Source organism: Branchiostoma floridae, chromosome 11 (genome assembly GCF_000003815.2).
Source record: "Branchiostoma floridae strain S238N-H82 chromosome 11, Bfl_VNyyK, whole genome shotgun sequence".
Classification (NCBI taxonomy): Eukaryota; Metazoa; Chordata; class Leptocardii; order Amphioxiformes; family Branchiostomatidae; genus Branchiostoma; species Branchiostoma floridae.
In genome coordinates this window covers 17,236,691-17,246,612 of record NC_049989.1, presented here as the reverse complement: position 1 = coordinate 17,246,612, position 9,922 = coordinate 17,236,691, and positions in this window count along the sequence as shown.

The window sequence follows — 9,922 nt, the reverse complement described above, 5'->3', positions numbered from 1 at the left end:
TTTAAGAACATTCTATCTCAGAAATAAGAAAAACTTCCTAGGCAATAAGAATGTATGCTCATGCTCTTGAGGTAAGAAAAGTATTCTTGATTTAAGAACATTCTATCTTAGAAATAAGAAAACATTTCTATAGACAATAAGAATGTACGCTCTTTAAGTAAGAAAATTATTCTTGATGTAAGAGGATCTATCTTAGAAATAAGAAAACATTTCTCAGCATAAGAATTATGTTATTTAATTAGGAAGATATTTCTTGACTGTGAATAAAAATAAATCCTAGAAATAAGAAATCATTTCTTGGCAATAAGAATTTCTTGAAGTGAGAATATTGTTCTTGGTATAAGGACATAAATCTTAGAAATAAGAAATCATTTCTTATAATAAATAAGAATGTAGTTCTTGAAGTGAGAACAGTTTTCTTGATATAAGAACATAAATCTTAAGAACCTAAGTCTTAGGGACCATAAACATTTCTAGGCGATAAGAATTCAGGTCTTGAAGTCAGAAAAGCTTTGATTCTTGGTGTAAGAACAAAGACATTAGAAATAAGAAACCAAATTTGTTCTTCAAGCAAGAAAAGTAGTCTTGATTTGAGAAAATGCATCTTAGAAATTCTCATTGTGAGGATTTTCAACTTAAAAGTTATAATTACATTAAAGATATTCAAAGATCTGAATCTTTGCAATAATTAGTTTTATGTTATAAGATAAATAGAATTCAAGTGAAATAGTATTTCCAAGTGAAAGCAGCCAGATGCAAATATCTGCATTTAGAAAAAGACTTACTGCAAGAATAACATTTTGGAAGTAGCTTTTGCGTACGTACGTGCTTGTGAGAAGAATAATCTCAGATCAAGAAAAGTGCTGTTAAGAAAAAATTACTTATGATAGTAAGAAAAAAATTTCTTACTGCGTTGACAATTTTTTTTTCTTAAATACAGAAAGCTTTCTTATTTTAAGAATTTTTTTCTGTTTTTAACAAGAAACAAGAAAGATAAGAAAACAGTTTTTTGGTAGTGTACATCTCAACATCAGGCTCGTCAAAGACAAGAAACTGTTCCGTACGCAAAGAAGGGGCAGCATGATAGCCCAAGAGGCAATTTTCAAGCTATGAATCAAGTATAAGAACGGAGAAAAGACTGCCCGTGATCTGCTAAACTGCCCACCATGCCGGCATGGCATTTTACATGGTAAGGATTTTTCCCCTGACAACTTTTAGTAGAGGCCAGATATGTGCAAATACGCTGTAAATGATGAAAATGTGAATTTTGATTTTCTTTTGTCGACGTTATTTTTTTTCATTGTCACTTTGTACCTAGGGACATTTAAATTACTAGTTTATTGTAGTACATATATAATGTAATGTGTATTGGAAGCTTGTGTGACGATAATATCAGGGTAGTCTTGTTGTATGTAACACGTGTAGTTTTGACAAAGGCTATTTTTTATCTGGTTATGTAACACAAAAAAATAATTAAAACTATCTTTACAAAAAACCTTTGTAACAGTTTTCATCATCATCGTTTTAGACTCAACACTCTCCCACATGTTACAGTGAGGACTTTTCTTAGGAAAGCTAACTGCGAGCATCCGCCAGATATCATCCGAGGTAACTGTGCTTCAAGCTTCCCCTTTTGCATTTGTTAAAACAGGCAATACAAGACGGTCTTTGTTGTCCTGTACATAGTATAACTTATACTCTTCATGCGGCTTATGTGTGGAATTTTCTTTTTTTTTCTGCCATGATGATCCTTAAACCATTGCTCTATATGATGCATGTACATGTTCAAAATAGACAATTATGGTAACGTAGAATTACATTCGATACCGTTTGGTTTATACAAAATAAACATTTATACACTTTTTTTTCCAGTCGCGTGTGTTGGGTACTACAAGACCATTCGTCAAAGTTATACACTGAGCCTTCCAGAGAACAAAGAAAATGCGACAAAATAAAGGAAGGATAAGCACCTGGGTCCCGGAGAAAGAAGGTGAGTTTTATTATTAGTATGTCTATTATGCAAATATTTTGTCTGCAGACAAAGGGCAAAGCCCTTGGCACATTGAATTGATTTTAGAATAGAGGAATAAGTTTTGTTAGATTAGTTACCTCCATGAAATGTCATGCAGGTTATATTTTACCCCGCGTTTGTCTGTCTGTGTGTGTGTGTGTGTGTGTGTGTGTGTGTGTGTGTGTGTGTGTGTGTGTGTGTGTGTGTGTGTAAACAAGATAACTCAAGAACGGTCGGGTGGATTGGTTTCATACTTGGTGTGTTGGTAGGGTGTGATAAAAGCTAGAAATTCTTAGATTTTGGGCCCCCTAGCGGCTTCCCTTGGTACTGCAGCGCAACTTCCGGGTTTGCTATCTCGGTGTTCTGAACATGCTATGGTCACGATTTTTGAGTGTTAGATAGCTCTTGTGCTCAGGAAGAAATGACATAAGTTTGGCCCCCCTAGCATCTAGTTTTGGGATATCACGGGCATTTTTTTTCAAAAACTTCTGAAGAGGATAACTCAAGAAGGAAACAACGGATTTTCATGATTTTTGGTATGTAGGTACCTTAGACAATGTTGTACACGATAGGATACTAATTATGCAAAATAGGAGTACATTTGCATAATCAATGAGAATATTCTATAATAGCAGTTTTTTCAATGTATCTCTTGTTCCAGACATGCTATGGTCTTGACATTTAGGTGGTAGATAGCTTTTAGTGCCATGAAAAATTGGGGCAAGTGTCAGCCCCCGAACATTTAATTGTGGAACTGCAGGGGCATTTTGTCAAGACACTTCAAAGAGACAGCAGAAAGGAACGACGGATTGCCTGTATTTTAGGCATGCGGGTAGCTTAGGCAAAGATGTTCATAATGATATACATGTTATGCAAATGAGGACTTAATTTGCATAATTAATGAGGAAATTGTGTGATTCCATTGTTTTCAATAACTGGACTTCAATAAATGTAACACATGTTAATTATGGTAGGTGGAATATAAGCAGATACCAAATATGGTAATGAGGAATTTATTTGCATATTTTTTTTTTAAAATTGCAAAACCGCTTTATGCTTAATAATGGGAATTTTATAACTGTGACATGTGTACGTTAGTCAATGATGAACAACACCATGCATAAATTATGTTAATGTATTAGTCAATTGCATGAAATTTACGAAAGCTCTAAATTTTCATGGAGGTATGAGGTCGCCGAACTCTAGTTAGTTTTTTTAAGTCTGTGTTTGTATGCGAAACTAACGCCTAATTATGTACAAACAAGAACAAGTTGAGCTCATAAACCCAATTTTAATTTACGAAATCGTCCCTGTTACTTTTCAACTCTGCGCGAAACTGACATATGAAATCTACTCCAATGTCATATGATATAGATACTGGCGATTTCAATCTAATCCCATATACTATCTGATTTCATTGGATGTACTGGCGTATTTCAATTTTCTATACTTTACCCCTAGTTGCTGGAATTAAGAAGTGAAGTCGTCCAGACTGAGGAAGAGCAGGTGTTTAGGCTGGAGTAACGTAAGAACTAATGTCAGACGAAGAGGACGGCGTCAGAGATGACAACCGACACCAGGTAGATTGCATAGCAGACTCAACAGACATCACAACATTATGGCACAGCCATTATTTGAATTTCATTCTCCCACTACTACATCATCTATTCCCTTGTAATTAATCTGTGGAAGCCTGAGAAATTGGCACACAAACAGGATATCGAAAATTTCTTGTCCAGACCTTCCTAATGACAGCATTGACCGCCGTCTTTAACAACCCTTACACAGCAAACAACATCCCAGGAATTAAAAAAAATGCTGTGCACAGCAACAAAGGCGGCAACAATGGCTACACTGCATTCGTGAAGTGCGTGGTATACCCCAAGTGTATACTATGGAAGAGGCATTCTATACCAAGGCGAACGGTCACAATGTGTCCAGGAAGTGCGAGTTTGTCTCATTCTATAGCCCCTTATAGGCGATCTGAGTTGCGTCGCAGATGTGGTACTGTTCCCATGAGGTAATCAAAGTCTGTTAATGGTGGCTAATATATGTATCCAAAGAGCACGAAAGAACCCAACAACATGGACCTGATGCTTATCAGTGACTGGTACCAGCCATACAAGTATAGTAATTATTACCATGGGTTTTTTCTCTTGTGGTCTTGAACCTGTCCCCCATGAGAGGAGATTCAGAGAAGGGAACTTGACTGTTGTTGGCTTGTCCAAAGTCCAAAGGAGGAGCCCCACACAGGACAAGGCACAAGCAGAACGTTGATCTTTACACTTATGAAGGGTCCCAAACAAACATCTCACGGAGGAGCAACTGAAGGCTAGACTGCTAATCTACAGCGTAAAATAAGTTACAGAAGACCCTTGCCAAAAACAAAAGCAAGTAGCCGGCCAGGTCAGGGAGTCTGTAGAAAAAAAATGCTGCAATGGCGACGAGAGTCAGCATGCCTTTTTGCAATGAATTCCCAAGTCAGCGAATCAAAGACAGTTCAAAGAAAACTCAGCGCAACATTTCTTGTATGAGCATCAACTATAGCAACTACACAGCAACACGATGCATGAACAATTAGGTGGTATCACATAATGATCCGTTGGTGCCTGGCTATAGTCTACACATCTAATGCAACCTATGACACCATGCGCAATTCTGGAGTTGAGGATTGGTTTTCCTGAGAACTGGTAGGAGGTTCTGAATTTCAAATAATCATACCCGTCCAATCCCTGTTAAACATCATGTGTGTTCATGTGATCTCAGAATCATGCCACCACTGCCACGACACCATTCACTGAATGTTTTGGCTTTAAATTAATTGTTTGAAAGCCAACATATACATATTTTGGGGTGTTTTCGGAAGTGCCCATCCTTGCATCGGCGTTCAAATTCAGAAAACTCCATCTTATATTTTGATAATGTAGCAATAGTCATTCTATAGGCCAATGTATCCTTAGTATAATCGAATGATTGTCCAATTTGTTGCATAATGTTGCAGTGGAACATGAAGTAAATATGACATTTCTATTTCTTAAACTATCGTGATATCAAGTCAATGTATACCTGCATATCAATAACTTATTTCAAACATTTTGTAGACATTGAATTTGGCATTAAAGAAGCACTCAACTTGGGTACTGATGACGAAGAATGCAATTCAACTGATGAGGAGGAAGAAGAGACGACAACATCTCCAAGGGTTTGCACACCAGCCCGAGAATAGTGGCAGTATACTCAGAGGGTACAGGCTACGGACAAAGGGCTGAAACATAGACTAGACTAAGTGTGTTTTTCCCGGGAAATCCACCGCTGCAACATTCACCACTACAGAGTTCACTGCCGAAAAGAAGAAGACGTGAAACTTCCAGGAAAACAGAACAGCACATCAGCCCCAAATGCCAGGATGAAGTATCATACCGCCTTATCCCTTACCCGACATGGCCCGACAACATGAAAAAAAAAACTCGAACGACCATCACTTATCTGGCAAAGCCACCTTTCAAGATCACCTTGTGCCCTCCATTTTGGATCCATGCTGTAACCATGGCAATGAATGGGACAAATGAAATTCGGTAAAGGAAGACTGGGCGACAACACGAGGTGTCAACCATACACTTTTATGCTGGTCCACTACTCAAGAACATTGACCAAGCAACGGAGGAAGTATGAGACAGGGTGGTGTACTACAGGCCAACCGAGGGGACTGTAGTTGTCAACTACAGTATGATGGCCAGGAAGAACTTCTTTCCCTGTGACAGTTAAAATCTGATTCCCATGATGGTGGCGTTAACATCTGGTTGCTTTCATGTCCACTTATGATTTAGCGCCGCGCGTTCTTATTCCTTCTTGGTACCATCTTGCCCAGATATATAGCATCACATGACCAGTTGAATCGCATAACACCATTTTACACTAGCGGACAAAGTATACTACAACTACAAACATGACATCATTTTAAAGTGACCTAGTGCCAAATTGTCATATCGCGTGCATTAATTTTGCCCGTACGATATTTCTTGGAACACCATTTGCACATGATGATATTGAGTCTATTTTTAATCTTTATCAGAGCATGTGGATCTGCCAGACGTCCCAGACCTATATGACGTCTTGGGTCTGATGATGGCCTTGGATGACATTGAGGTGGAAGTTGAAGATGACGATGAACTAGAAGAGGGTGTAGAAGACATTGACAATGATAGGGTTAATGAGGTAAATTATGATCGATTGTAAAAATGTCATATGAAGTCATTGATGTACAATACATTGAATTTGTCGGGGCATTTCTTTGCATTAGCCACATATAGAGGCACATAATTCACCTTGACCTTTGACTCCCAACACCAAACCACAAACCATACATCAAGAAGATATTGAGATATGCACACTACAAAAAAAAACACACAGACAATCCCATGGTGAATTTAATTTTACGTGATCAGTATATTGTGCGTATTAGTCTGTACTCTTTATCTTGGCAATTATCCTGATGTGATATTTGTATTATATATTGCAGATGATCGCGTTCATGGAACAGATGCCGGCAGATGAGGATCCAAGCCGGAGAGTGTGCCAGGAGGACCTTGGTAAATAATACCCTGTATCAAGGCTGCGCAATTGACGTCAACATGGCCATTTTGAAAACAGCGAATGCATGGAAACAGTATGTCGACAATGGCCGCCTATACATAAAAAATGTCTTACATATCATATACCGATTATACATTACAAAGTGATTAACCTTGATCACTATATGACCACCATATGCTTTGATATTAATATTACATGTATATATATATATATCTTACAAAGTTTATATTTTCCCTCCCAAACGGTCAACAGATAATGGCTCAGAATGCAGCATTTGCTTGGAAGAGTACGAACTGGGAAATAAGGTGCTGCCACTACCTTGTCAACACATTTCCACCTCCAATGCATTATCCCGTGGTTGGACAAGGTTTGTATATAAATTCGTCCATAGTAATGACGTAGTGATGGTGTTGATTACGGTCGTCACAGTTATCACCCTGGGCAATCTTTGGGTCTGAGTATGTTTGTAAGTTTTCATTTGGGTGAAACACATGTCAAAAGCAAAAACAACTAAACATTGTTAATTTGTTACAGAAGGACACCTGCCCTTACTGCAGGGCCAACGTCGGTGCCGAACCAGCAGCTTGATTACCAGACATCTAAGACCCTAACATTCTCCAGTACTCACATCTTACTCTTTGACCCCATTTCCTCCCCTAAACATCCTTTACTCCAGTCCTGTCGCCGTGTTAGAATCTGAAATAATGTTCCACAAGGCTGGTGTATATTTGTTTAAAACACGAAAGTTTATTTTCATATGACTAAATGATGCCTTTATTAAAACATGTCAGTATATCCGGTGTGTACAATAGTGGCTTATATATCATATATATTTGACAGTATACATTTGGTTCAGATTTCTGATGGAGGGGAGGAGCTACAAGGCTAATGTATATTTGATATCGAGAGTTTATAAATCGACAGTGATATGCGGATATAACTCAGGTATAGATAGTCAACAAATCGTTAATGTACTACAAGTTTTATGTGATTTGGTTTTATACTTGAGTATTTTTTTTATATTACAACATACTGCCTTGTCTAAAGCATGACAAACTAACCAGACTGTACAGTTACTTATTAACACAGGTTAGCTTTGACCACTGTACAATAGATGCATATATACACAAGTATAACATTGAGTGTTTGTTCTTTATACTGTTTTTTATACACGAGAATATATTTTTATATGACAACACACTATAGCTATTTCTAAAACATGACAATTTAACCGGTTTTTACTGTTTTTTATACACGAGAATATATTTTTATATGACAACACACTATAGCTATTTCTAAAACATGACAATTTAACCGGACTCAAGTATTTACTCCTGACTAAGCAATTTGAGCCCATGTCAGAGATTTTTATACTTGTGTATATATATGCATCCTCGGACGGTTCAGTTATAGCTCAGCGGTAGTAAAAGTTCTAAGCGTATTGCTCAACCATGTACTGCTCGCAAGTTTGGAGTAACTATAGCATAGGTGCTTTTTCTCAACTACGAGTAGCATACTATAGTGCATTCAAATTGTTTCTTTTTCTGTCAGCAGGTATGCAAGCATCATCTGTTGATTTCAATTCAGCGACTTTGACAGGTATTCATCATAAATCTAACAGGTGATTGCTGGACAAATAAAGAATTGCCACCAGGCAATGTTGAAGGCATCAGTGTACTTCGGACTGCAGTGCGGCGAGACGACTGGTATAAGCACCACGAAGGAACTCTTGCTGCTGACAAGGTACGTCTTTTCAATATTCAGGTGTTGGAAGAAAACAACCGAACCGTAGTAACCGGAAAGTAGTAACTAACAAGAATGTCTTGTGTCACGTGTGATGTAGAATGCCAATGCTATTCTATATCACGGCAGATGGGGAGGTTGCGAACAAGATTTCCGCGATGATACCCGTCCCCGATGGCACAGCAAGTACCATCACAGACGACATCCTGGACTAGCTGCAGGAGAAGAACCTGGAAGTAAAGAGGCTCCTCGGACTTTGCTCTGATGGAGCTGCAGTGATGGCAGGTGGATATTTCAAAAATAGAAATTAATACGATTTAACACTTAACAAATTTTTGCCTGATGTACTAACTAATATGTACAACAATTGACTTGCTTTTAAAAGTCAACTTCAGGTATCTTCCCCTACAGGACTGATGGGGAATGATGTGGCGACACTTCTCAAAGCCCTAAGCCAACTTTTAGTTATTGTGTAATTAAATGCGCGTAATGTATATTTTGAGCACTGCAGTCTTTCATTCTATCACCGTATTTTACTTTAGTACCGTGGCCGATATCAACAATGTCCAACACACTTACTTTTCTGCTCAAGACACTTACTCTTCTGCTCAACACACTTACTTTTCTGCTCAACACACTTACTTTTCTGCTCAACACACTTACTTTTCTGCTCAACACACTTACTTTTTTCTGCGTGAGACACTTACTTTTTTCTGCGCGAGCCACTTACTCTTCTGCGCTGCACTTACTCTTCTGCGCTGCACTTACTTACTTTTCCTGTGGTGCGCACCCCTCCCTTTATCGCACCCCTCCCTTTATCAATGGATGGTCCCTGAATCAGGCCAAAGGTCACAAAGACCGCATAAAATGTAGTATTGACCGCATGTCAATCCTAAATTATCCTCCTTCGGATGACCCTATGAAATGACCCTTACCCTAGCGCGTTTTTGTGGATTCAATTTAATTCTTTTAATGCAGATCGATAACGACAAGTCTCGATTTGATCATCACAACATCGCGTTTTGAAAACAAATTCTGCGCGCGTTTCTGGCGCGCAGCTTTAAAGGTCTACTACGCAGTTATTTGCGCTCAAATTTGAAATATTCTAGAAGTAAGAAATCTCAGATTTACTACTACCTTTTGACACTTTTTGACACTTTTGTGTCATTATTTCACGTTTGCAACGTAGAGAATTAGCCTACAAACATTTCGTCCTACGCGCGCTGTAACTTGTTGACCCCCCTAGTTAGTCTCTGGTGAGACTTCAAACAAGAATCAATCATCAACGGTTATTGATCGGGAATCTCCGGTGAGTTCCGGGTGCGTGACGTCATGACTCGCTTGTGAAACAAAATCTCCGAGTAGGCTCGGGCAGACTCGGGACTACCCGGATTTCGTCGGTGAAGAAACAAAATGGCTGAAACCCAGTGCGGGCGTACAGATTCCCAGGTTTTCAAACGCGCTCGCACGGGGAAAATACCGACTCCTGACATGCCTTGAATAGTGTTCCGTAACGTGGTAGGCTTGAGTCAACTAACTAAATAAAGAAATGGCCGGAAAATGGATTTTTTGTTT